At 41.5% G+C, this 6,764-nt stretch overlaps 1 long non-coding RNA gene across 1 annotated transcript in view; it reads left to right on the forward strand.

Moving 5' to 3' along the window:
* Window positions 1-224: 224 nt before the first annotated feature.
* LOC109379149 (uncharacterized) overlaps window positions 225-6,764 on the forward strand; it is a 47,596-nt gene continuing 41,056 nt past the window's right edge. Inside the window, exon 1 of the long non-coding RNA XR_002123131.1 lies at window positions 225-336. This is a non-coding gene — a long non-coding RNA (uncharacterized LOC109379149). The remainder of the gene's footprint in view (window positions 337-6,764) is intronic.

Genomic DNA, 6,764 nt, shown 5'->3' on the forward strand with positions numbered 1-6,764 from the left:
CATCATCTCAACAGTCGACACTTATCAGTACAAAGGGGCATAAGATGGGTCCTGATTCTATGGATAAGTGAGTGGAATCATGCCTCAGATCTTCCCTCAGAGGCCTGGTCCCTTTAAGGCATGTGAACGTTCTAGGGTAGCCTCGCGGCCTCCCCCAGGCGCGCTTACGTCATCCTTCGGGGAAGCGGCTGACGTCAGTGCGTCCTCGGCGGGTGGGGGCGGGGCCGTGACTCATCCGGACCGCGCCCCTCCCCCTCTGCGCGACGGGGGGCACGTGAGCGCGCGTCGCGCTGCTTTCTAATTTTAGCTCCGGCCGCTCTGGCGGGGTCAGGCGAGGTAAAGACGAGCCGAGGGGACTAGGGGGCTGGGGGCGCGGTTCTGTCGGTCCCTGGCAGGCTCGCCGTCGGTCCCCCCGGAGGACGGGGCCCGGCTGGTTGGCGGGGCCCGCGGGCCCATTGGGGGTGTCGGAGCGCGGGGCCTCCCGAGGCGGGCCCCGAAGCGTCCCCTTGGCTTGCCTGCCGAACCCCGAACTTGCCTGCCTCAGAGGAGGCGCTCATGTACGAACCGAGGTTCCCTCCTGGACAGCAACCGGGTACTTCCTAGAGAGGGCCAGGGTTCTGGAAAGTTCCCTGGTGGACCAGGGGTGGCGTGGGCTCGGCAGGCGGAGTGGCCACGTGGAGCGGATGCTCTGCGTCTCCTGCCTGCTCCCCAAGCCCCGGCCTGGCTGGCGTCGCCATCAGAGCGGGCTGGGGGCGCCCGGGACTCCCCCTGAGCCGCCAAGTCCGAGTTGCGTTTGGCAGTGGTAAGGGAGGTGCCCACTCGGGTCAGGCCAAGTACAGGGGCCTGAAGGTCGCCAGTTGAGCCAACGCTGGTGCCACAAAACCCAGGTTCCCCATCCCGAGCCCGGGGCACACCAAGGTGACGGGCAGGGGACCAGATAAAAGCCAGGCATCCTGTGACATCCACACTCACGCGTTCTTTGCGGGGAGGCAGGGGAGAGGGTTCTGGAAAGAAGCTCTGTCAGCGTAAAGTGAACCCCGCAGTTCTGACTTTGCAGAGTGGGTCTGCCCTGTCACAGTGACCTGCATTCTGTTTTGGTGTGGTGTCCTCAGGTTTCACAGGGTTGGTCTCCCTAGGCAGCTCATAAAACAACATTTGGGGAGACTTTGACCTTGTTAGATGAAGGGCATTGAATGTTAACAGAAGAGTGAAATATAAAGATAAACTGAGTGTCAAGTGGTAGTATGGGTACGTTTTCTAATGGTTGGGTTGTTAAAATTTTCTATTTCAAGGCTTTGAAAGCTATAACCTAAAAACCAAAAAATTCTTCGTGTGCCCTTGTCTTAGAAAGAAATGATAGAAAGTTGTGGAATAAACGTAGTTTAGGGATTATGACATGGGTGAATAACAAATGTGTAAACCCAAACGTGTACTTTTCATTTGCTTTTTCAAAAATACCACGCTGACCTTTGTAAATTGGAGATTTTTCAGATATAATTAGGGAAACTAAGTTTTTAGGGCTTTAGTCCTCATTCAGAATCCATCTTAACCCTGTTTAAAAAGAGGACTGATGGTTGCAGTCTAACAAATAAATGTTATATTGTTCATACAACGGCAGAAGTTTCTTTATCCTAATTTTGTACAGTTGCTACCACGTTTTCCTCAATGTAATGCCTATTTTGGGAGGGTCTTAACTTAAGCAGGTGTGAATGATGATGAATCATGTGCTCAAACTGAGCTAACTTCCCTTTGGGTTATTGTTGTATGTGTATATGATGTATAAGAACTTTAACGTAAAAGTCCTCATCTTCAAAAATTAAGGTTTTTAGTCCGGAAATTGAGTTTTTGCTTGAAAAATAGTTAACCTTGGAATGGGCCACCTGCATCCTGTAGCTTTGCTGCCGTCTTCTCTGCCCCCAAGTTGAACCTGCTCTCACTGAGCTACATCTGTTGCTCAGTTATTGTTCACTGTATTGTGATTGATTGTTTATATGCTAGTTTCACCCACTAGATTAAGCTCTTGGGGCTCAGGGACTAGTGTCTTTATCCCTGTGTCTCTGGCACCTGGGATTGTGTTAGCATGTAGGAAGAGCTACATTTTTTTTTTGTTTTTTTGTAACACTTTGTTTCATTGAATAAATGTGGGTTACCAAAACCAGATTGCACATTTTGGGAAGGGAAACTTTTTTATAGTTGAGAGGATGAAGCTGCAAGACTTAGCTGGGCTAGGCGAAACAGTTTCCTTTTTGTCCAAACCTGCCCTGACACCTCCCCCACTCCACCAACACCACCCTTGAGAAAGAAACCAAGGAAACTAAAAGCAGCAACCAAACTAAATTTGGGGGGTATCTAAGTAATGTGGTTTACTTTTAAGTTTAAGATGGTGGAACTTCGTCCTGCTCTCAAGGCAGTAACTAATCCACCCACTGGTTATTAGGTTCTTGTCACAGAGAAGTTAGCCTGTCTTCATTTAAAAAAAAAACAACAGGAATTTCAGAGCCTCTGCTGATTCTGTGAATAGTTAAGACTGGTTACTAAATGCAGTGTTTACATTTGAAATAGAATCAGTTTCTGCACAATGATACATCGTGCTGATCCTGAGAGACGATTGAAGGATATAAAATAAAGAGATTGTGCTTATTCCCTTCCTTAGAAGTTACCGTTGTCAGAGGGGGAGTTTTACAGTAAAGCTTTTCTAACTAGAACTCCTAGCAAACTGACATTGATGCCACACTTAATTTTGTGAAAGGCTAACGACAACAGAATGACTTGCTATCAGAGCTTTCGTTTTGAAAATAATACATAGTATGTTACAGTGATTAATAGTTTCAATAATAACCTAGCTCCTCTGCAAAATCCTGAATCAGGAGGTCTGTATTTAAACATCCTATGTTTAACGCAGAGTGATGTGTATTTGGAAGATTTTTAACAAAATTTTTAATAGGGTTTTAGAAAGTTCAGCTAAATTTTCCCATATAAAGAGTTACGTGAGCGTGATAAAACACAGAAAGGAGATTTCATGAGCATAGGAGAGAAGACGAGAGGGAAAGAACAGAGGACATTGCTGTTGGCTAGGTTAAGCTTTGACAATTCCTGCTCACTTTCATGCTACTCTCCTCACAAAGAAGACATATGTAGGCGCTTTCACCTGGATTTTTTTCTCCAAATAGAGCCCTCTATAATATAATAATAACTTTTGTTTATTGAGCATTATGTGCCAGGCCCTGTGCTTAATGCTTTATGAAATTATTTAAATTAACCCTAGTTACAATCCTATGTTGTCTGGATTATTAATTATTCCTATTTTATAGGTCCAGTCAGGTTAAGAAGCTTAATTAAGGTCACATGACTATTAAGAGACAGCCATGATTTTTAACCCAGGTTTTATGAGGGTTCTCCAGAGAAACAATATCTATCTATCTATCTATCTACCTATCTATCTCTATGTCTATATATCTACCTATGTAGATATATCTATCATCTATCTACCTATCTCTCTCTATATATATATCTACATATATATAGAGAGAGATAGGTAGATAGATATAAAGAGATATATAGATATAGATATATGTAGCCAGATTTATTTAGCTCATGTGATTATGGAGGTTGGCAAGTCCCAAGATCTACAGGCTGAGTTAACAAGCTGGAGACCCAAGGAAAGCCGATGGTGTAGTTCCATTCTGAATCCAAAGGCAGGAAAAAGCTGATGTTCCAGTTCAAAGGCTTAACACTGTGGAGGGTGAGCCATTTTGTCCCTTCAGGCCTTCAACTGATTGGATGAGGCCCACCTACATTATGGAGGGCAATCCACTTCACTGAACCTACAATTCAAATGTTAATCTCATCCAAAAACGCCCTCACAGACACACCCAGAATAAGGTTTGATCAAACATCTGGCCACCCTGTGGCCCAATCCAGTTAATAAATAAATTAACCGTCACACAGATCTATTTGATTTCCAAAGCTCATGCTCTTCACATTATGTCACAATGCCTCCCACAGTGTCCCAGCTTTAACCCTGGGTCTTATTCCCCTCATCTGCACTGTCAATGTCCACCCCACTCATACCGGACCAACACATCTGGTTAGTGCAGGTCTTTAAATACCAGTAACCAACTCAGAACCCCCGCCCCCAATAGCACTCACAACACAACCATTTCCTGCCTTAAAATAACTCCCCAGCTTTCTAATTATATTCCAAGCTTTCTGATTTTCTATTCACATAACCCGTTGGAGTAATTCCCCCCACATCGGCAAATCCTACCTGACTCCTTGGTCAATACTCTTCGCTGACCTCTTCGACGGCACCAAGCCCTGATGGTACAGCTCAGGGAGCCCAGGAGCGTCCCTTCTCTCAACCGCCTTCTTAGGACTCACCTTTCTCTCTGCTTGTTCTTGACTCACTCCTGCCATCGCTGTCACTGCCATTCTAGAACTTCTCCACCCTCTCCCTCCAACAGAAGCAACTGTCATTGCAGGGACCTCACTTGGTTGAGTTCAGACTTGTCAACCCACATCCCAGAGAGTGCTTATTCAAAAACACTTCCATGACCTATGGACTTTTAATAATTGTTTATTAAATGTATTGATTACAACTTTGGAAAGAATAAAAATTCTTACAGTAATTTCTGCCTCATTGGCACTATTGTGTTACATCCCAGGACACCTTACATAGATACCATGGTTGTCGTAATATCACCTCTTAAGCAGTTTTTTCACGAACAGCCTCAGAGTAGTTGTTCTTAGTGGATTAGTTGTCCGTTAATATCCAGAACATACTCGTTCCCAGCAAAGTAATGCTTTGAATATGTTCTCTGCCTTTCAGATTTTAACAGTTTTTTTATTGTTATATATTATTAAGGATAAAAACATTAGAGAACATTAAAAAAACACATGGACAAAATCAGATTTTATTGACACTCAAAAGACACAGTTGAACCTGTCTAACTTTTAAAACTGAATTTTTTTTGTAAAGGAATAAGGAATACCAGCTTTTTTTTTTTTTTGGCTTTTAAAAAAAATTTTACTGGGGAACAGTGTGTTTTTCCAGGACCCATCAGCTCCAACTCAAGTCGTCATCTTTGATCTAGTTGTGGAGGGCGCAGCTCCTTGGCCCATGTGGGAATCGAACCGGCAACCTTGGTGTTATGAACACTGCGCTCTAACTACCTGAGCTAACCAGCCGCCCAAAATTGAAAATTTTAAGATGGGTTTTGGAAGATGGGATTCATTGGGAGAGGACAATTTTTACAGATAATTGTTAGATATTATCACTTAAGGTATTTTTTATTCTAAAAGTCAACTTACCAAACACAATACACTTAAAGGGTATTTTTATTAAAGCCACAAATAAAAATATACTCCTCTTCCATATTAGAAGAAAATAAGGTGTGGATTTTTTGACTGACAGTGACATCTGCCACAATTATATTACTTTAATCAGGGCAAGAGAGCTCTCGCTGTTTACAATACATTTGTTCCAGGGTTTCCAGAGGTTGGAATTCCATTATGCTTTCTAATTTAAATTGACTTGGTTGGCTTGGGTATGTCTGGTAGAGTAAAATCAGAGGGTATTAAAGAAGCGACATCACTTAATTACCCTTCCCTGTGTTCTTAATAATGTTGGATTTTTTAAACCCAGTTTTGTTGAAAACAATCATTACTTTTCCTTTGCCTTTTTAAGACACTGAGCAACATTTATGTTTTAGGACGCAATCAACTCTATCAAGTAATGAAGCAAGCTGGTAATTCTTTGTCCTTAACTATTAAATGTAGAGTTTTCAGCATATGATATAAGCAGAATTTATGGTAACATTATGGAAATTTAAAACACTGAAATTTTGAACAGACTTAGATTAGTTTCTCTGAGATTTTAAAAAAATATGTAGCATTGCCTTAGCAACATTATGGTTATAATAAAGATTTTGCCACCCAAATCCTTATCTTTAAAAAAATCTCAAACCATTTTTCTTATACTCTATTTTAAAATATTGATACATTGAATTGTATAATATCAAATTGGATTATTAGCGTTATAAAATAGATGCAAAAAATTACTAGACCTTCACTCATGGAAAGAAAATCTGTTTTGCACCTAAATTGTACATTGTATTTTAAATTTTATTTTATCTTTAGCTGGGTAGTTAAGATTTTAGGCTTTTTGTTTTGTTTTTAAGTCAGGTTTACTGAGGTAATTTACATGAAGTAAAATGCATCCTTTTAAGTGTAAAGTTCTATGAATTCTGACAAATACAGTCATAATCTTTACCACAATCAAATCAGAACATTTCTATCACCCCAGAAAGTTCACTTGTGACTCTTTGTAGTCAACCCCTTTCCTGAAAATAAAATTTTAAGAAAATTAATGAAATAAAACTTGTAAAAAGATGCCTAGTACACTGGCCTTGGGCCATTGTTGTTGTAAACTGGATTATACCTTTACAGGGAAGGAAGTATAATTGAAACAAACCTAAGATTTTGACTATATTACTCTAAAGTGGTTGAAGTGTTACAAACAAAACATAAATTGAAGGATTGATTTTATTATGCTTTATTCCATTTCCCAATGTATGTTTATGACGCATGTTTCTTCACCCTATGTCCATCTCCCCAAGTATCTTTTTTTTTTTTTTTAAGATTTTTATTGGGTAATTGGGGGGATGGGAACAGTACTGGGGAATTAGGGGAAGGGGAACAGACGAGTTGCTGTCGTTTTGTTCTTCAATCTAGTTGTGGAGGACACTGCTTCACTGGCCCAAGTT

Source organism: Hipposideros armiger, unplaced genomic scaffold (genome assembly GCF_001890085.2).
Source record: "Hipposideros armiger isolate ML-2016 unplaced genomic scaffold, ASM189008v1 scaffold_22, whole genome shotgun sequence".
NCBI classification, from domain to species: domain Eukaryota; kingdom Metazoa; phylum Chordata; class Mammalia; order Chiroptera; family Hipposideridae; genus Hipposideros; species Hipposideros armiger.